General features: G+C 41.1%; 1 long non-coding RNA gene across 2 annotated transcripts in view; it reads right to left on the bottom strand.

Moving 5' to 3' along the window:
- The window catches only part of LOC308513481, a 51,095-nt gene extending 29,374 nt beyond the window's left edge, over positions 1-21,721 (bottom strand). Inside the window, exons 1-2 of one of the 2 annotated variants that reach the window (XR_013995545.1) lie at positions 20,298-21,721; positions 20,043-20,208 (exon numbers count right to left, since the gene is read on the bottom strand). This is a non-coding gene — a long non-coding RNA (uncharacterized lncRNA). The remainder of the gene's footprint in view (positions 1-20,042; positions 20,209-20,297) is intronic. The other variant, XR_013995546.1, reaches the window with a different exon arrangement.
- Between the last annotated feature and the right edge of the window lie 600 nt (positions 21,722-22,321).

Below are 22,321 nucleotides of genomic sequence, written 5' to 3'. Positions count from 1 at the left end.
ACTGCCCTACGTTCTCCTACAGATGGATCTTGAGAACGAGTGTTGAGGCTCTAGCATGAAGGCAGCTACTCCTATGCTCTTTACCAAGAACAGTCCTCCTATATCTATGGGGCCAGAGTGTCTCTTCATGGAGTGCAGCTTCAGGGGATGCAGGTGGAGTGGGTGGGAATGGTGACACCAGAGCAGCCGAATCCCCCTGGCCATCAATGGGTGACATATTGCCCTCATATCCAGAACTATATATTTTAAAAAAATTTAAATCACACAGCAATTCTAAAATTCTGAAATATAGAAAAGGTGATTAACAGAAAAGGTGATGATTTTTATTTCTATTAAAAATAGAAAAGGTTAGCCGTGGCAGGTGTGGCTCAGTTGGTTGGAGCACTGTCCAGTGCAGGTTGGATTCTCGGTCAGGACACATACCTGGATTTTGTGTTTGATCCCCTGTCAAGGCAAGGACGAGAGGCAGCCGAACCATGTGTCTTTCAAATAGAAAAGGAAAAGTGATTATTCTTGTCATCTTACTTTTAAAAAATATATAATTTTTTTTAATGATTTCATAGAGAAAGGGAGAGAGAGAGAGAAACATCAATGATGAGAATCATTGATCAGCTGCCTCCTGCATGCCTCCCACAACCCGGGCATGTGCTCTGACCAGGAATCCAACTATGACCTCCTGGTTCATAGATCGATGCTCAACCACTGAGCCACACTGGCTAGGGCTCATCTTCCTATTTTTAAAGGAAATATAATAGTGTATCTTTGTTTCACAATATGCCAATTAAGATAGATTTTATAGTAATAATAGTTACTTTATGTTAATATTTTCTTTTCTTTATTGACAAAATAAGTATGTTTATATCTTCCCAGTGTTATATCAGCTCGTCATTTCTAGAACGAGCAAAGCTTTTAAAGCATTCGTATACTATCTCTTGCTATATTATTTAAGGAGCTTGACCTATTTGGGGTACTTGTAAATCTGAAGATCAAACTATATTTATCTTGTGAAAGAAAGTTAATACTGTACTTTTTTATAACAGGGAATTTCTGTTCTTTTAAAAACTCAGAAAACCCTTGTGCACTGTTGGCATGAATGTAAAATGGTGCAGCCACTATGGAGAACAGTTCTTCAAAAAATTAAAAATAGAACAACTATTTGACAGCAATTCTACTTTTGGGTATTTATCCAAAAGAATTTCAAGCAGGATTTCTAAGAGATATTTGCACACCCATGTTTACAATAAAAAAAGAGGTGAAAGCAACTCAAGTGTGTATTGACAGATAAAGGGAAAACCAAAATACAATGGAATATTATTTGATCTTGAAAAGGAAGGATTTTCTGACACATGATACAACATGGATAAATCTGGAGGACATTATACTAAGTGAAATAAGCCAGTCACAAAAAGACAAACACTATCTTCTTGACTCCACTAAATTTTACAAAATGGTGAAATTCATAGTAACAGAAAGTACAGTGGTGGTTGCCAGGGGCTGGGTTGAGGGGAGGAATAAGTTGGTATTTACTGAGTATAGAGTTTCAGTTTTGCAAAATGAAAAAATTCTGGAGACTGTTTGCACAACATTGTGAATATACTTAACACTACTGAACCATATACTTTCAAATGGTTAAGATGGTAAGATTTATGTGTTGCTGTTTTCTTACCATAATTAAAAAACAACACACACAGAAAAATTCTTCAGTGTGATTAAAGGATTAAGTCCCCTTTGATCTTAACCACAGGTCCTTGGGGATCAAATTTATTATCTTCATATGTTAGTTAATTTAACACAGAATGTCAGGGGTAGATGGCACAGAACGTGCAGACTTACAGAGACACAGACACAGAGACACACACATGCACAAAGAGGAGGAGGGAGAGGGAAAGGGAGGTGCCAGCTTGCAGCCTTTGGCACTTGAACCCCTTTACTAGACACCTTGTATTTTAGACAATAAAGCTAAGTGTCGAGCAAGTTCCTGCCAACCTTGTGGCAGAGCTGAGACTCCCACCCAGTGGCCTGTCCTTGCTCAGGAGGTCTTCAGGAGCCATGGAGCTGAGGGTGTAATGTGAAGTCTGCAGTTGCAGCTTTACTTCCACATTTTGTTGAGCTCAGTCTAGTTACATTAACTTCTGTGCCTTCAGGTTCTGTAAAGTGGAAATAATAGTTCCTAACTCCATAAGGTGGTTTTGAAGATTAAACAAAATAATACTCCAAATGCAGCGTCTGAACCTGAGTCAGCATTTAATAAATGTCAATTACTAGTATCATATCATCATTATTATTTTAATTGTGTCATTTTGAGCTCCTCTTTCGTTAGGCAATATAAATTGCTTTACTTATGCTCTCTCATTTAATCCTTACAACAAAAGGATTTTTACATATGAGGAAATTGAGGTTAACAACTTACCCAGGGAGCACAGCTGGCAGGTAGATGGCTCTCTACCACCCAATGGTGAGATCTTGAGTTTTGTTTCTTTTGTTGCTTCCCTTTGTCATCTTCTTCTTTTTATAGGAAGCGTGCCCTGGATGTGTGCTGTCCTTCAGTTGGTCCATGTTGGCATTCTGTGATATTTCCTCCTACTCATTTTTCTGTGCATATCAGGACCTAAACCTGCATTGTAGTTCTTTATTATTCTTGTTTTTTAACATTATAAGGTGAGCATATTTTTATATTGTGAAATATTTTTAAAGTATAATTTTTAGTGGCTGAATGGTATTTGATTTTATGATTATAACAAAATTTGGTTAGCCATTCCTTTAATTTTAGGCAAACTGAATGCTTTCAATATCTTGCTATTATAAGAAATTACATTGCTTTTCCTGAAACAGACACATTTATGCAAATCTGATTAGTTCTCAAATCTAAAAGCAGATTAGCCAGGTCAGTACAGAGCCTCTGCCTTACACCTGTTCTTTCCTGAGTTAAATGGGAAATGCCCTTGACTCTGTCATGGTGATACTTCCAAAGGCGAAGTCTGGGGTGTTCTTATCGCAGCATCTTTACCCATACTCACTGCTTTCATCTCCGTGGCTTGTCAGAGCCCGTCTGCCTCTACAATTTAAAAAAAACAACAGCTGACAATAAAATATTTGGGGATTCCTTGGAATTGCTCCAGAGGGAAACATTTTTCTCCTTTAAAATTCTTTGCCTTCAGAAAATAAATTTTAAAAGGCCTCTCTTGTTTTATAAATTATGTGAAGAACTTAGATCTTATATTGGTTTGCACCAGTTCCCTGGAGAAAAAAATATTTGCTCTGTGTATATCTCTTGGGAAATAAGACAATAGTATTTCTCCTTTGCAATAGAAGTTATAACAGATGTGAAAATAAACAGACTTGACTCTAATGTGATTTTGCAAAAGAGCATGGATGCATTTCAGAAGTTAGATATTGCTATTCTAATCAAATTATTTCATATTGATCCTCTTATCAATCATGATTCCTCCTGTCAGGCACTAAAATGTTGAACCAGCCATTATACTTTATATCTGTAATGATATAGATGACGGAGTTTCCCTTCAAACTCATTACTTTTAAAAAGCAGATAACCTTTTTTACTCAATGACTTCATTTTATATTTAAAAAGTATGAAATAGCTCAGCAGGTGTGGTTCAGTGGTTGAGGGGCATGGACCCATGAACCAAGAGGTCACTGGTTCAATTCCAGGTCAGGGTACATGCCCCAGTTGCAGGCTCAATCCCTGGTGGGGGACATGCACGAGGCAGCCTATTGATGAAGTTTCACTCTAATCGGTGTTTCTATCTCTCTACCCCTCTCCCTTTCTAGTTCTCTAAAAATCAATAAAAAAACATTAAAAAAATAAAAATGATGAAATGTCAGTTATATCCTAATTAAAATTATGCATACTGCTTTGGAAAAATGGGTGTTTTGTAGGAAAAAAACCAGATAACTGATTTCTATGGTTTTCAAAGCTAAAATATATAATATACTAAACCAACTCTCTAATATTGCTTCTTGTGTTTTACTGTCAGATTAAATTACAGCTTTTATGAATGATTACATTTAGTATATTTTTTAAAAAATCTTTGCTATGATGGTTTTTGTTGGGAGAATATTTTTGAATTATCGATCTGGCTTCCTTATGTTGGCCTTTTAAATTTCCTGTTGTCCTTGCTTCTGCTTCAGTTGTCTTTTCAGATGCTTGGGGGCAGCTGTGACTCAGGTGTCAAAACAGTAACTTTTCTACTTTCCTGACTGCATTCTGCTACAATTTGTCTCTAAGTGATGGTTTTAATACCTGATTGATATTACTCGTCTGACTCTTTTTTCTTATTGAAAATTTAAAATTTTAAGCTTGGCCAATTTAGTTTAAAATTTTAGTTTTGAAAAATATTTCTGTAGAGGAAATAACACAAGTACATTATATTAAAATAAAACAATCCTTCACACAAATTAATTGAAAAGTAAATTTGCTCTATAATCTTAATCCCCAAAAGATAACCATACTAAACTGGTGTGTAATCCTCCAGAACTTTTCTCTAGACATATGCAAATCTATTATTTTCTTTCTTTTTTAAAACACCACTGGACTGCATGATATATACTATGTACTTACTATAATTTACTAGCTTATTGTTATTTTCCATGCTGCTATATGTGAACATGAGTCATTCTTTTTTAGCTGCATAATTTGTCATTCTATGGATATAGTGTAAATTATTTCCAAATTGATAAGTATTTAAGTTGTTTCTATTTTTTCATTGCAAACGATGTTTCAATAACTATTCAAACACACACACACACACACACATAGATATATATATCTTTCTGAAGTTCTGCCAGAATTTCTATTTTCAAAGGATAAATGTTTACAACTTGATGAATATTTTAAATTGTTCTTCTAAGTAAAAGCATTAATTTCCTACCTCCTCAGACTTTCCTCTAAACTGATCATTATTAGCTCTTTTCCTCATACCTTTCCATAACCTGATTATTAAGCTTTTTTATCTAAGCTAATGTGATAAATGAAAAACAATATTTTGTTTTAATTTGTATTTTCTAAATTCTAATAAGATTGACCCTTTTCCAAATGTTTATTGACCATATTTATCATTCATTTTATATATATTCTGGGTAGGAGATCTTTGTGCATTATTGGTGTGACAAATATCTTCTCTCTGTGGCTTGCTTTTTTACTCTCTTAATGGTATCTTTTGATGAACCAAAGTCTTAATTTAAATCTTAAATTAAGTAAATTGCTTAAATTAATTTAAGAATTAAAGAAATATTAAATAACCCAATTTATTAATTTTTTTCTTTATAGCTAATACTTTTGGTGTCCTTTTGCTTTTCACATTTAAAACTACAGTCAAATTGGAATGATTTTGCTTATGGTGTGAAGGGTCAAAGTTCATTTTTCCATATAAATAGCTAATTGATTACCATTTATATATATATAGAAAAAAAGTCATCTTCTCACTGCTTTGTTTGTTCGGAATGCTGTCTTGGTCATAAACCCAGCATTTATATGTGACTGCTTTTTTTCTGGCCATCTTCTGTTCTGTTGGGAACTGACCCACCCTTGTGCCAATACCACAACTGGCAGAGTTAATCCTCCCAGGTTATTCTTATTCACAAGTATCTTGGTTATTCTTAACCCCTTGCATTAACATATAAATTTTAGAATCAGTTTTTCAATTTCCATAAAAACATGTTGGTATTGCATCTTGTTACTTTGGAGAGAACTGACATTTTTATAATATTGACCCTTTCAATAAAAAACATGGTGTGTCCCTCTATTTATTTAAAACTTTTCTCCTCGTCCTCTCAGTGATGTTTGACAGTGTCTATGAAGAGGTCTTGAACATCTTCTGTTAGATCTTGTCCCAGGAACAGTCAAGTCACATTATTAGTGGATTCTGTAATTTGCAAATATGCCTACTTGCTGATGCGGTGTTTTCATGGTCATTTGTGGTCATGTGGAGAGTGGCAAAAATTTTGAATTACCCAACATTCCCAGCTGAGGTCAAACAAGATGATGTGCTGTCTGTTTGTTTTAACTCTGTAAATAAGTATCCCTTTCTTTCTTTCTTTCTTTCTTTCTTTCTTTCTTTCTTTCTTTCTTTCTTTCTTCCTTCCTTCCTTCCTTCCTTCCTTCCTTCCTTCCTTCCTTCCTTCCTTTTTTTTGGTTAATATTTTTTTCATTGATTTTTAGGGAGAGTGGAAGAGAGGGAGAATGGGCGAGAGAGATAGGTTGCCTCCCATGAGTGCCCTAATCAGGGCCAGGATTGAACCTGCAACCCAGGGTCGTAAATGGAACTCCAGACCCTTAGATGCACGGCTGACCAGGGCATCATTTTCAAAGTCAATTTAGTGCCACATTTCCCACACTTTTGTGTTGTTGTGTTTGTTTTGGTGGGGGGAGGGGTGGGATGAAGGGATAATTTTGTCATTTAGTTCTGAGTATTGTCTGATGTTCCTAAGTATGAGGCTGTGCTGTGGAGAAAATCTGTGTGTTAGATGAGCTTCTTTCAGACACAAGCGATAGAGCTGTTGGCTGTGAGTTCAATGTTAATGAAACAACAATATATATTAAAGATGTCTTTAAATAGAAACACACATAAAACAGGCTAAGTACTGATTTGTTAATGCAAATGTAACCAGAGACTCAAAGGAATCTAAGGCTTTATTTCCCCCAGAAGCAATAATGCAGTGTTTACAGTGACTTTATAGAACAGCACTACTGCAAAAGATGACAATCAACAGATATTTTTATACTTATTTTAAATGTTATTTTTTGAAATTTTCAGTTTAAAATTTTTTATTGGTATTAAAAAATCCAATTATTTTTTTATAACTGTACTATAGTTTATTAAAAATATTCAGCTAACAGACTGCATTTGAAAGTTACTGATAACTCACTCTATAACAATTCTAGAAAATATAAAGTATTTATAGTTATTCCTTTAAAAATCTGCATTTTAGAATATTATTTTGCAAAAGGTTATAAGGTATAGAAAGATAAAAATTTACCAGTTTTATTTTTAAATGGGAGTCAAACTTTCTAATACATCATTATTGTGAGAGCAATTAAAAAGGAATGTAAATACTAAAATGTGGCAATATTTTGTAAACTAATGATATAATGAATAGTTTAGAAAACTGACAAGTCACTGTAGCAAAAAAAAAGAAAAAGAACATTGTTTCATTACTCCATTCCCCCAGTGCTTTGAATGGTTGACCTTGAACCAGTTAGTTATGATTTTTGCAAAAACAGTTATAAATTTTTGATCAGACATTAAGTTTAATCTTTGGAAGGGGGCTATGAATTTTAACACAGGAATAGATTTGTGTGACCACCACCACAGGCAGGATACAGAAGAGTTCTAACACCCAATAAACTTCCCTTTGCTACACCCTTACAGTTGCCCTCGCCCTAAACTCAAGCAATTATCTATCTGTTCTCCATTTCTATAGTTTTATCTGTTTGAGAATGTTATATAAATGCAAGAGGAAAAAGCCCAAAGTTTTTCACAATCTAGTCTTTGCTCCATGTCTCTTGCAAATAATTTTATTTTATCTTAATCTTACCTTCACAATTCGTCAACTGTCATTTCTCTGGTAAGTATCCCTTGACCTCTGCTCATGATCATCAGGCAAATTAAGATGCCCTTTCTCTGAGCTCCCATAACATTCTGTGCAAACTTCTAGTGATTTTAATCTCTGTTAGACACCAAATTTTTTTGGGAGCAGAGATTATGCCTTATTCAAATTTGTTTTCCAATTGCCTACCATATGCATACATATGTATATCTATAATAATAAAAGCATAATAATTAGACTGGACAGCTGAACAACTTTCTGGACATCCTTCTGGACGTCCTTCCAGATGACCTTCCAGATGAAGCTGAGGTTGTGAGGGCTGAGCCCCTTGCATAAATTTCGTGCATTGGGCCTTTAGTATAATTAGTAATTAGTTATTAATTATTGAAGGAATAGATGAATAATTAATAGAGATACTAAAGAGGATAACATTAAAGCTCCTAACCATAGGTATCTGGGTGCTGGAGTTAAGGGGGGAAAAAAAGCAATGGCACATAGTAACTTTGAAAGATAAGAATTTGAGAATGTTTCCTAGAAAAAAGTCACAAATAGAAATGTGTGCCCAGATTCTATTATTTATTGCATATTATATTATAACTCCACACATATTCAGGTAGTCCAGTATAAATATTTTAATAAATAGTAGTATTCTCATACTTGATGGCCAGTTATGATAGCAACCAATGGTTGTTGGGTGAGGAGAGGGTGAATTTCCCAGGCCAATGATTTTCAAACTATCTCCCATATTGATCATTCTAAAGAAGTCCTTCCAAAGTCAGTAGGACTGGGTAAAAGACTCCAGATCCCTGACTTTATTTTAATCATAGTTCTGGTTTTGTTTCAGTTTGAAGAAAGAATTCTACAGCTTAAAGAATTAAAGTTGGAGCACCATTGCCTTGGATGGAGTAGCCAGCATAGCCCATGTCCATCCTTGATGCCAACTTCTTCAAAATTTATTTCCTCTAACATATTCTTTTTTTAAAAATAAACCTTTATTGTTCAGATTATTACAGTTGTTCCCCTATTTTCCCCCGATAGCTCCCCTCCACCCAGTTCCCACCCCACCCTCTGCCCTTACCCCCCCACTGTCCTCATCCATAGGTGTACGCTTTTTGTTGCTGGGTCAAAGGTCATACACATGGAAAATGTAGCTATTTCCATCCGCAAAGTGTCCCTGTGCTCGGAAAGGTCTCTCATGACTTGTTCATGCTCTACTCAGAAAGGGTACGGAGACATGTAATGTCTTATGTTTAAAATGAGGATTTTATTACCAAAAGTGAGGAGAAAGCAACACTACAGCTGCTCTCACCCCTCTTGCCCTTCGGGTGATAGTTGTGCTTGGGGCTGCGCGCTGGTTCGCAGGCCATTGACGAAGCCGTCGGGGCGGCTCGCGTGGTTCCGCCGGCTTCCCAGGGGCCATCACAGCCTGGCATGGACTGTCTCAGCCTCACTGGGACCATCTCAGCCTCACTGGGACTGTCTCAGCCTCACAGGGGCCGTCTCAGCCTCACAGGGGCCATTCAGCCTCACAGGGACTGTCTCAGCCTCACTGGGACTGTCTCAGCCTCACAGGGGCCATTCAGCCTCACAGGGACTGTCTCAGCCTCACTGGGACTGTCTCAGCCTCACTGGGGCCGTCTCAGCCTCACTGGGGCCGTCTCAGCCTCACAGGGGCCGTCTCAGCCTCACTGGGGCCGTCTCAGCCTCACTGGGGCCGTCTCAGCCTCACAGGGGCCGTCTCAGCCTCACTGGGGCCATTTCAGCCTCACAGGGACTGTCACAGCCTCACTGGGACTGTCTCAGCCTCACAGGGGCCGTCTCAGCCTCACTGGGACCGTTTCAGCCTCATAGGGACTGTCTCAGCCTCACTGGGGCCGTCTCAGCCTCACTGGGGCCGTCTCAGCCTCACAGGGGCCGTCTCAGCCTCACAGGGGCTGTTTCAGCCTCACTGGAGCCGTCTCAGCCTCACAGGGGCTGTCTCAGCCTCACAGGGGCTGTTTCAGCCTCACTGGGACTGTTTCAGCCTTACAGGGGCCGTCTCAGCCTCACAGGGACCGTGTCAGCCTCACAGGGGCCGTCTCAGCCTCACAGGGGCCATTTCAGCCTCACAGGGACTGTTTCAGCCTCACAGGGGCCATTTCAGCCTCACAGGGACCATCTCAGCCTCACAGGGACCGTCTCAGCCTCACAGGGGCCGTCTCAGCCCCACTGGGGCCGTCTCAGCTTCACAAGGGCTGTTTCAGCCTCACTGGGACCGTTTCAGCCTCACAGGGACTGTCTCAGCCTCACAGGGGCCGTCTCAGCCTCACTGGGACTGTCTCAGCCTCACAGGGGCCGTTTCAGCCTCACTTGGACCGTTTCAGCCTCACAGGGGCCATTTCAGCCTCACAGGGACCGTCTCAGCCTCACCAGGACCGTTTCAGCCTCACAGGGACTGTTTCAGCCTCACTGGGGCTGTCTCAGCCTCACAGGGGCCGTTTCAGCCTCACTGGGGCTGTCTCAGCCTCACAAGGGCTGTTTCAGCCTCACTGGGACCGTTTCAGCCTCACAGGGACCATCTCAGCCTCACAGGGACTGTTTCAGCCTCACTGGGACCATCTCAGCCTCACAGGGGCCGTCTCAGCCTCACAGGGGCCGTCTCAGCCTCACTGGGACTGTCTCAGCCTCACAGGGGCCGTTTCAGCCTCACTGGGACCATCTCAGCCTCACCGGGACCATCTCAGCCTCACTGGGACCATTTCAGCCTCTCTGGGACTGTTGCAGCCTCACAGAGGCCATTGCAGCCTCACAGGGGGCACTGCAGCCTCGCAGGTGGCGCTGCATTCCATGTTGGGGGTAAAGGTGCGAGTCAGAAGCTCCTCTCGATGTCCCTCCTGCTGGAAGTTTCTGAGAGCCGTCTGCAGGTGCTGAACATCAGACTTTAACTGGTCAACATGAAGTTTGGCATTCTGTGTTTTGTTGGGAGGCTCCTTGCTGGACAAAATCTCTAGGCTTTCTAGCTGGCTGAATATCTGGTATGCTTGCTTGGGTTTCGTTTTCTACTAAGTGTACAGACTGCTTGTCTGCCGTCTCCCGGCATCCCATGTGAGACTAGATCTGGTGGACCTGCTTGTGTGTTTGCTGGTACAGCGGTTCCATATTGCCGGCCCAGCCGGGTCCGGCTCCGGCATCCTCCGAACCTGAGTCTGCTTCTTGAGTGTGTCCCTTACAGGTGCGAGGAGTTGAAATCTGCAGTTTGTTGGGTTATGCTGTAAAAGCGCCGGTGGTTCCTTTTGTGTCTCTGGCACAGCTTGGGCGGGGATGTAAATTGGGTAGGGTGGGGTCTCAGGGATTCACCAGGGCAGAGCAAACAGCAATGGTGTCAGAATCCCACCCCAAACAAGCTCAGTGGATTCGAGAGTTTGTAACCCCTTCCGATTGAAAAAACACACGCATCCAGTTGCAGCCCTCCTGGCGCATGACTCCGTACCTCTGTTCTTGGTGCCTCTGCATATCCTACTCAGTCTCAATAAACTTCTTTCTTCCCTTCCAGTTGTAGAACTTCCACTGGGCCAGCTTTCCCATGGTTCTGAATGATAGCTGTTTGTCTATTATAGTTGGTAGTTTCAATGTTGTTGTGGGAGGCAGCACGCACAGGTCTATACCTTACATCGCCATCCTGGTTCTCTCCTCTAGCATATTCTTTAATCAGATAATTTTCTTTGGCATTTGATCCTGTTCATTGAATCCACTCCTGTCCTGCTTTCATGAATTCCTGCCAAGTTCTGTAAACTACCATTAGTTTTGACAGTTCTCTGGTGGTTTGTCATGGCAATATGGTCTTCAGCCTGAAACTCCTTCACCAACCAACAGGCACTTAACCACTTCCATTCAGAGTTCTTGGCAGTGAAAATCCTTCTCAATGAATAATTGTGTTAGCAATCAATAGTCCTTTCATTTACTGTTCATTTTTACTTATTTATAGTATTCATGGTATAGCATAAAATTATGAGACTTGTAAAAAAACAGAAGCAGTACTACTTGGATTCCACAGTCAAGTTTAACTCATTATAATTTAAATGTAATTATGATCAACTCATAGTGTCTTTAATTTACAGTGTCTAATTCTGAGTGGGAAGGGAGTCATGTAATTACCTTTAAAGGAGGGTGACAAGGGACTGGGAGAATTGGGAGGGGTAAAGGAACAGGAACTCCTAACAGGAAGAAGAGCAAGTTCAGTGGGTGTAGCATGTGGGAGAGGTAGAAGTTAAATAAGTTCTGGTCAGGAGAGGCCAACAGGAAGATTCCAGAGGTGGAACAGGTCTAAGGGATGACAAGATCCAAGATGTAACACTGCTGGTAGGAGGCTGATGGGTGAGGTGAAAGTCAGTGGAGTAGAGGAGGTCAGCTTGTGAGGCAACTACCAATAACAGAAAAGAAAGATGGGAAATCATTACAGATTCTATAAACACAACTTACCGAGATCTGTGGGATGCTGCAAAAGCAGTGCTTTGAGGAAAATTTATAGCTTTGAATGCATATGTTATAAAAGAAGAAAGACCTAAAATCAATCACCTAAGCTTCCTTCTCAGGAATCTAGAAAAAGGAAAGCAATTAAATCCAAAGTAAGCAGAAGAAAAGAAATACAAATTTGAACATAAAGCAATGAAATTGAAAGCAAGAAATCAGAAGAGAAAATCAATAAAACAAAAAGCTGGTTCTTTGAAAAGATCAATAAAATAATTTAGCCTCTGGCCAGGCTAACTAAGAAAAAAAGAAGAGGACACAAAAATTACTAATAATTAAAATAAAATAATAATTAGCCAAACCGGTTTGGCTCAGTGGATAGAGCGTCGGCCTGCGGACTGAGGGATTCCAGGTTTGATTCCGGTCAAGGGCATGTACCTTGGTTGCAGGCACATCTCCACTGCGGGGAGTGCAGGAGGCAGCTGATCGATCTCTCTCATCGATGTTTCTAACTCTCTATCCCTCTTCCTTCTTCCCTGTAAAAAATCAATAAAATATATTTAAAAAATAAAATAATAATTAGATATAAGCAATATTGCTTAAAATCATAAGTAATAACCATCAGAAATCAAAGATGAGACATAACTAAAGATCTCAAGGGCATCAAAAGGATAATAAAAGAATACTATAAATAACTCTGTGCCCACAAATTTGATAGTCTACATGAAATGGACCAATTCTTTGAAAAACACAATCTGTCAGAATTTACACAAGAAGAAACAGTCAATCTGAATAGGCCTATATCTATTAACAAAATTGATTCAATATTTAATAAAGAACCAGGAGGCCCAGGAGGGCTCACTGATGATTTCTATCAAACATTTAGGATAGAAATTATACAAATGCTCTACTATCTCTTCCAAAATACAGAAGCAGAGGACATACTTCCTAACTTATTCTATGAGGCCAACATCACTATAATAACAAAATCAAATAGACACTAAAAGAAAAAACTACAGACCAATATCTCTCATGAATACAAATATAAACATCTTAAACAAGTATTAGCAAATCAAATCCAACAATGTATAAAAAGAAAAATACACCACAATCAATTTGGATTTATCCTAGGTATTCAAGGCTAGTTCAGCATATGAAATCAGTTAATGTAATTTCATTACATCAATAGACTAAAAAGAAATAAAATAGTAATATCATATCAATAGATGCAGAAAAAGCATTTGCCAAAATCCCACACCCATTCATGATTTAAAACCCTCAGCAAACTAAAAATAGAGAAGTTCCTTAACTTGATAAAAACAGCTACAAAAAACTTACAGATAACATCAGACTTATTAATGAGAAACTTGAAGCTTTCTCACTAACATCAGGAACAAGGCAAGAATGTCCCCTCTCACCACTGCTTTTCATCAACAAATGAAAGTCCCAACTAATGCAATAAGAAAAATAAATGTGTTGAACAGATAGGGAAGGGATAAATAAAATTGTCTTTGATTAGAGATGACATGATCATCCATGTAGGAAATCTGAATGGACAAAAAATTCCTGGAATTAATTTAGCAAGATTGCAGGATACAAAGTTAAATTTTGCAGGATACAAAAGAATTTCTTTCCTAAATACCAGCAATGAACAAGTGGGATTAAAAATTTTTCAAAATGCCATATATAGTAGCAAAAATGATATGTTAATTATGAATCTAACAAAATATCCACAAAATCTATGTGAGGAAAACTACAAAATGCTGATGAAAGAAATCAAAGAAGAACTAAATAAATGAAGAGAAGTTCCATGTTTATGGATAAAAGACTCAATATTGTCAAAATGTCAATGAATGAATGCAATCCCAAACAAAATTACAGCAAGTTATTTTGTGGACATCGACAAACTGATTCTAAAGTTTAAATGGAGAGACAAAAGACCTAAACACAGTGTTTACAGGGACTAAAATTCAGAGGACTGATGCTATGCAATCCCAAGAAAGTAAAGTTACTAGAGGCCTGATGCATGACATTCATGCAAGAGTAGGCTTTCCTTCCCCCGGCTGCCGGCACCCAGGTCCCGGGCTTCCCTCGCAGCCCCAGCTTCGTCCGGAAGGATGTCCAGAAGGACATCCGGTCTAATTAGCATATTATGTTTTTATTATTATAGATAGTAATCAAGACAGTGTGATATTTGCAAAAGAATAGATAAAAAGATCAGTGGGCAGACTAGAGAGCCCAGAAATAGACCAATGTAAATATAGTCAACTGATCTTTGAAAAAGGAGCAATGGCAATAAAATGTAGAAATGACAATCTTTTCAACAAATGGTATTGGAACAACTGAACATCCACATGCAAAAAAAGAAATCTAAACACAGACTTTATACCCTTCACAAAAACTATCTCAAAATGGACCACAGACCTAAATGTATAATGCTAAACTATAAAATGCCTAGAAGATGACATAGGAGAAAATCTAGATAACCTAGAATTTGGTGAAGTCTTTTTAGATACAACACTAAAGGCACAATCTATGAAAGAAATAACTAATAAGCTGGATTTTATTAAAATAAAAAATTTTACTCTGTGAAAGACATTGTCAGGAGAATAAAAAGAAAGGCCATAGACTGGGAGAAAATATGACTAAGGACTGCTATCCAAATTATACAAAAACTCTTAAAATTTAACAATAAGAGGCAATTCAAGATGGCAACATAGAAAGAACTGGAACTCACCTTTTCCCACAATACAACAAAAACACAAGACACAACAAAAACAACTACATAAGGAAAAATTCCCTGCAATGAACCTGAGAACTAGCTGAACACTTGCTCCACAATAAAGGACAAAAGGGCCTGAAGAGCTGGGTAGGGCAGGCAGAGACTGATCTTGCCAAAACCTCACCCCCAGCATGGTGACCCACCATTGGGAGGGACCTCAAAAACAAAGGAAAGAGTATATAAACAGATCTTCTTCCTAAAGAGCAGAGGGTTTGTACCCCACAGCAGCTAAAGACCTTATGAGACACCTCACCAAAGAAGATATACAGATGCAAATAAGCACATGAAAGATGCTCTTCATCAGATGCCATCCAGGAAATGCAAATCAAAACAACAATGAGATACCACTACATACTATTAGAATGGCCAAAATCTGGAACACTGACACCAAATGCTGGGGAGGACATGGAGCAATAGGAACTCTCATTCATTACTAGCAGGAATGCAAAATGGTTCAGCCACTTTGGAAGACAGTTTGATAGTTTCTTACAAAACTGAACATAGTCTTACCATATGCTCCAGCAATTGTGCTCTTCTCTTTGATATTGTATACATAAAACTAGTTAAAATAGCACATTTTATGTCAAATATGTATTTACCACAATTTAAATAGTTACTAACATAATATTCCAAAAACCACTGAATTGTGCACTTTAAATGGGTGAATTGTTTGGTATGTAAATTGTATTTCAATAAAACTGTTTTTAGAGAAAGATGTAAAAGCAGAGATTGGGCAAAATAATGGCTGGCTCTTGCTGAGTTCTGTAATGTGGGACTTTTTTTACCTGAAGGGTGTCTGAGGTTGGGGCAGGCCTGGCATGTGTCCCTGGGGGCTTTCCTGTTTCTAGAGTTGTATTTATTTTTATGGATACTGCTGAATTCGGCAGAATTTTCTACATCCATTTGTATTTTGCTTGGTATTCACTTTCTTACAAAAATGGACCATCAAAACCAAGAAAACAAAAGGTCCAATTACTACTCTTCATTTCACCCCAAAGCAAAACAAAATTAGTTTTCAATTTTTAAAAAAATATAAAGCAATGGAGTTTCTGTATTACCTCCTCTTCCATAAAACAAGAGTTTAAGATGCCCAAAAGAAAAGCAACTTTCTCCACGGACAAGAGACTTTACCTTCCAGGTGTTGGTGTGGAAGTCAATGCCACTCTCACATGGGTTTGGGGATGTACCCACGCTCTGGTCTCAAGAGTTTTCCCTTTACCAGAATGAGGTTTCCATACCATCTGCAGCAGAGCTCCCTGGCATGCCTGTAATTCTAGGGTGACATCAGGAGTCTGCATTTCTAACCAGCGCCCCTCTGATTTTAGGCAGATATCAGAACCACAAGTGTGAGTGTTTTTGCTTTTCATTCCACTAAGAGGTTGCAGGCTTGACTCTACAAAAGGGTCGTGATAGACTCAATAGTGACATCACCAGTCCCCACTAGAAGCACAAACCTGCCATAACGAGCCCTGGCGGTAATGCCCTTCCTCTCCCAGATGTCTTGTGTCTGCTGGGTGACTTCTGGTTGCTGACCTGCTCTAATTGCAACAATTTGAGGGGCCGAAGTTCCCCTGTGTTCTTGACCTGACCTTGGGCCTGAAACATCTCCAGCCTCAGCTTAGACCATCCTCTGTCTCCTGCCAGGCCTCTCCTACACCCAGGACAGCTGCCTTGAGAAAGTAATTTCCAAACTCAGACCTGTGGTTCAGGAATATTTTAAACAAAAAGGCATTACCCTTCCTTAATGCCCAGCCCTGGGATGGTCTCACATTCTTTTAACAGCATGACAAAGGGTTTAGTCCAGTCCCCTCCTCTTGGATCAGGTTCTCTAGATACCACATCAGGGCTGGACACAGAGCTGCCCAGCGGGGTGCCTGCCCCAAGGAACACGGCCCACTTGTGAGCTTTCTTACTGAGGTCCTGTCTTGTGTCTTACCCATCCTCTCACCTTGTGCCTGAGCTCCTCTTTAAAGAGGGACATTTTCTCATGTGCACCACACCTTTTCCAGACCCTGTTGTACACTCTTTCTGAAATGATATTTCTCCATCATTTTTTAAAAGTATGGTTAATTAGCTCTAGCCAGTTTGGCTCAGTGGATAGAGCGTTGGCCCACAGACTGAAGGGTCCTGGATTTGACTCAGGTCAAGGGCATGTACTTCAGGTTGCAGGCTTAATCCCTGGCCATGGTCGGGGCACATGCTAGAGGCAACCAATCGATGTGTCTCTCTCATATCGATGTTTCTCTTTTTCTGTCTCTCCCCCTTCCTTCCATTATTTCTAAAAACCAATGGGAAAATATCCTCAGGTGAGGATTAACAAAACAAACAAACAAATAAATAATAAATTTTTTAAAGGAGGGTTAATAAATGTGTGGTGAAAAGGAGCAATCTTGCTAGAAGTAAGTGTTGCCTGAGTTGGATGCACTGGGTATTGTAGGGCACGAAGCCTCTCCTACCTCCTTGTAAACATAATTACACTGTAGTGGAAATGCGTGATCTAAAAAACGGAGTGTCACACCGGACATGTCATATCTGCACAAACCCGTGCAAGTTTCAATAACCCTCTGCCCATCATCCTCTCCTGGAGCTCCGTCTCCCAGGAGAACTTACGTGAAACATGCCTTTAGTATCATGCAGCTGCCCCCAGGAGAAATCCAGGGGAAGTGTGGATGGGTATCTTCTCTCCCAATCCAGTGTTTCATCAGTGTTTATTTTATCCATATTATTTCATTAATATTCAGTTTAAAAATATTATTGAGGCTAAAATGGATGATTGTCTTCTCACCAGCTATTTTTTAAGGTCTGCAGCCTCTACTTTAGAGTGGACAGGAGCGGAGAACTCATCATATGCTGGGGATGTTAGCAGCCCCTAGGCCCTGGGGGTGGTGGTGGTGACCTCCCAGTGACATCTGTAATCACATGAATGAGAGTGTCTGCACTGGGGGCAGGTTCACTCAGAGCACAGACTCCGGAAGGATGCGGGGATGGCAGTGGTGGTCCCTGCTGCCACCTTGCCTCATCTCACATGACTGCCTGACCCTCAGAGCCAGCCCCACAAGAGACTGCGAATCAACATGGTGTGCGTTTTCTGTTTCTTCCTCTGGTCTTCTCCTGGGCAATGTGCTGCAAGAATCTGTCTGCTGGACATGATCTACCAAATTCTTAAAGAGGCTGTTGTTTACAAGTCTAAGGATTTTGATGGAAGGCCATTCTACTAAAATTTGTGTGTGTGTGTGTGTGTGTGTGTGTGTGTGTGTGTTGTGCCTTTTACAGGAAAATAGCTAAGGACAGCATGGCAGAGAGGTGGAGCCGACTGCAGCAAATACATAGAAGTCTGTGCACACAGCAGAGAAGCTGCTCACTGAAAACATCCTGTCCTAATCTCTGTGCCAGAAAACCTGCCAAGAGCCGCCCTAATATTTCCAAGGTCTTGAGAGCTGCCTGGAGAACTAGCAACCCCTGTGCCTCCAGGACTCTGGGAGTGAAGAGGTTTCCAGTCTCAACCCTGCTGCCCTAAAGAAGCTATGGGAACGCATTCTGCAGAGAGCGGGATGCTCACTCCCACAGCCACCAGTTTCCATGGGTGGCCTTGTGTGAGTTACTTCACTTCCCTGAGCCTTGGGTTTCTCACCTTTAATTGGTGGTAGTTACAACTGCCCTGCCCACCTCTCGGGCTGTTGTGAAAGAGTGCTTCACAGGGCAAGTCATAATGCCAGTGGGAGTTATTATTATTACTAATCCTAATAACAGGATTATCATTGCCAGGCAGGCAGGTTATAAAGGAGGAGAGAGGCTCATCAATCTTACAGTGATTCACCTGGTGTCACAAGCTGCCTCAGGGAGGAAGATAACGAGAACTCAGGTGTCCTCATACCTGGTTCAATGCTATTCTTCCTACAATATAACCAGGGGAAGACATACTAGTATAGCTGACCCTCAACTGACATTTTGTTTCTGGTTGATAATTCAAATGTAACTAAGAGATATGATGATTAGATTTTTCTCTCTCTCCTAAACGTTGATGTAAGACTCAGAGCAATGTGCTCACTTTCCTCCCATAGTAGTTTTTCCATCAAAACTATATATGGTCTTGTTCTTTAAAGAAAATCTTACAGCACAATACCTGGGGAAAGAGCACAGAAACCCCCCAGATAATCCAAGACAACTGGTAGTGGGTAGTAGTAACTAATTATCTTATTATTATTAACTTTGTAAACTTCTTTTTGAGAGATATTTCTAAAGTCCTTGGGACAAGAATGCCACAAATCATCTATCTATCTATCTATCTATCTATCTATCTATCTATCATCTAAATTTTGATCCAGCCCATGCTGAGTGAAAGAAAAAAGGCCTATGGTTTATGAAATCACTCTAGTCTAGCTCAACCAAGAGGGATCAGTGGTTTTCTGAGTATAATGCCTTCCTGGTATCTAGTAGGCTCTCTACCACTATGTGTTGAATAAATTCAGTAAAGGTGGGTCTTATTAGCCTTAAAGGAATAAAAAGGATGTGGATGTGGAGCTGGAATTCAGAGGCCTGGGCCCATTCCTGGCTCTGCCACTTGGTAGTGGTGAGTCCAGGTTTCCTCCTGGCTTTATCAGTGTCTCTGGGCTCTGGCTCTTCTATAAGTGGTGAGGGCTGGACAAGATCAGGATGGCAAAAGGCTTCCATTCAAAATGCCACTCGCAGTCCGTGGGTGGAAGCTGATGGGGGTGCTGGTTGAGGATTCTGAGGCTGTGACCAGGCGGAGGGGAAGGGGGCCGGCTGGGACGAGGGGCCCATCTAGGGAAGGGATGAAGGGCAGGAACGGATGCAGGCACCTGTCATCACTGGGCTGTCACCTCCAGTGCCTTATAGTTTTATGAATCTACAACCATGAGGGTCCTGGGTTTGGCGGAAACTGAAGTTTAGAAGGAACTCAGGTAGTTCTGTGTAGTTCTGTGTTTTATGTTAAAAGCTTCTCCTAGGATTCTGGGTTGCATGAAGTAATTAAAGAACTACGTTGGGACATAATCAGATTCACGGTAAAGAGAACTCTCTGCAAGTTCTCCCAGCACCTCTAGAAGGGAAGGCAGTGCATACTCATATCACTTATCTCTCCCGATTTATAGAGGGGATCTTAGCACAAAAGGTAGAATTATCTGCCTTGGGTCATCTGTAGGTCTGGGCACATATTTAGGTCATGTCACGCATTCATGCTTTCTTTCCTAGTGAACCGAGTTGTAGGTCATTCAGGACACAAGCCCACCTCAGCGCCTCACAGCATTCATTCTCATCACTTGTCCTGGCTGCAGGGATGGGCTCGCTGCTGCCTCAGGAAAAGCCGTGCGTATCCCTCGCACCCCTGGGACTCTCATTCCATCAACACTTCTGCTCAGGAGCTTCAGTGGATCAAATAGTGCTTGTTTCTTCTGCTGTTAAAGAAAGAAAATTATGTTACACAATAACTTCAAAATGTCACCCACCAAAATGTCTCAAAGTTACAAACACTTGGAGGACTCACCATTGTGTATGTTGTTGTTTAGCAGTTCCATCCATACTGATCCTAGCCAGAAGCTTCCAGAGGTTGGAACTGGCCAAGAAACTAGGTGGGAGGGCAGAGGGAAAGCTGGCAAAGAGGAAACCATTGTAAATGAATCACCCTAAATATAAACCAGTATTCTAAACAGGAGGTAAACATGTAGGCCAGGAATGCTGCAAGAAACTCCTTTAATTGCTTAACCACTCCATTGAGATGTCATTAGAGGAAACCAGAGCTTTTTTAACCAGAAAGGCAGGACGGAGCTCTGAGGTGGGGCAGCCACCTGAGCCAGCAGTGCAATAGTTCTGGTGGAGTCAGGCTGCTTTCCTGGTGTGGGTCTGTCTGTCCTGTCTCTGGGACCAGGGCTAGCTGTCCCAGTGCATCTCCAAGAGTGTGAGGGGTGAGCATGTGACCCCAGACCTCTGTCTGAGCTCCTGAACACTCTGGGTCTGGGGCTGAGGCCGAGCTCTGTGAGGATGGATGGAGAGAAGCTGCTGCCCTGGCTTATGGTCACCTCATCTTTCTGAAGTGTTTCTTCATCTGAAAAGGGAGCTTGGACTAAATGGAGGCGAAGACCCTTCTGCATAAAGGTTCTGTGCATTTTCACAAACCCCACCTGCCGAGTGGCCCAGCTTATAGCTGCAGGTGTCCTGGTCTTAGCCCCTTTTGAAGACAAAGCAACTGGGACTCAGAATCCTTAAGTCCTGATCCCATGTGTTTTGCACTGAGAGGGTTTCTCAGTAAAAGCTGACCTTGTAACTGAAAGAAATGAAGCTCAGTAGGTGAATAGACATAATGATCTTTGTTTAAGAAAGGCCGTAATGAGCAACATGCCTGCCAAGGTGCTGTGGGCAGGTGCTTCCACAGCTTGTGGTGGGGATTAGGTGGGTGTTCTCTGGAAAGCAATGTGATACGTGCATCTGGAGCCATAACAGCCTCCTGCTTTTGACTCAGTGATTCTACGATCTGACTCTGTCATAGGAAGTAATAGGACTTTTGACACAAAGATTCAACAGAAAGGGCTCAGTGCAGTTGTACTGTTTTCCAGTGTACACCAGTGTGTCAACAGGTGTGTGTCCATCACTGCTCACCTGTGACCTGGGTGTATGACTTAAAGGCTCAGCCTCAGAGGCAGGACAATGGAGAGGCTCAGGCTTCACGTACTCTCTGAGCAAGAGCCCGAGGCACTCTGTGAGGGGCATTTTGGAGATGTGGGTACTGAAGATGGTACAATTTGGTCTCTCCTCTCACAAAGCTTCACGTTTAGTCGGAGAGAGTCACAACTCAGTCACTTTCATGCCTGTGATACACACTGTGAGGGTGCGGGAGAGCAGGGACAATTTGAAGGTGCCCAGAGAATGGGGACAGGAGAGGCATTAGCTCATGCTATCCAAGGGCAATGGTGACTGCTTAGGTGTCTGAGGACCCTACACTTCCACTAACCAACAAATGTAGATATGACAACTAATGCCATTGCGTAAACATCAAGACAGAAGTCTCTTTGTCAAATGATATGTCCCATGTCTAAGAATGCTTTTCCAGAGACCCAAACAAGTCCTTGGGCGTAGCAACCTAGGAGAGAAAGAAGAAAACAGTGTTTACTACTAGTAAGCTGAGTTCCCAGCACATGGAACAGACCTGAAAGTGCCATGTCCCAGGCCAGCCCAGGATCAGGGACACTGTGAGTGGGGACCAGGAGCCCTGTACAGCCCAGGCAGTCACAGGAGGTGGGGGGAGTCCTGGCAGACTGAAGTAGGCCCCTCCCCACAATCTACGTTTGCCTCCATGTTTTCTCTCCTGGCTCCTTCCTTCCTTCCTTCCTTCCTTCCTTCCTTCCTTCCTTCCTTCCTTCCTTCCTTCCTTCTTCCTTCCCTTTTTAATCCTAATCTGAGGACATTTTTAAAATTGATTTGAGGGGGGGGGGGGAGAGAGAGAGAGAGAGAGAGAGAGAGAGAGAGAGAGAGAGAAAGAAACATAGATGTGAAAGAGAAATATTGATCAGCTGC

This window comes from Myotis nattereri, assembly GCF_964212035.1.
Source record: "Myotis nattereri genome assembly, chromosome: 2".
In the NCBI taxonomy this organism is placed as follows: Eukaryota; Metazoa; Chordata; class Mammalia; order Chiroptera; family Vespertilionidae; genus Myotis; species Myotis nattereri.
The sequence above is the reverse complement of the archived record's forward strand: the minus strand, read 5'-3'. Positions and strand labels throughout refer to the sequence as shown.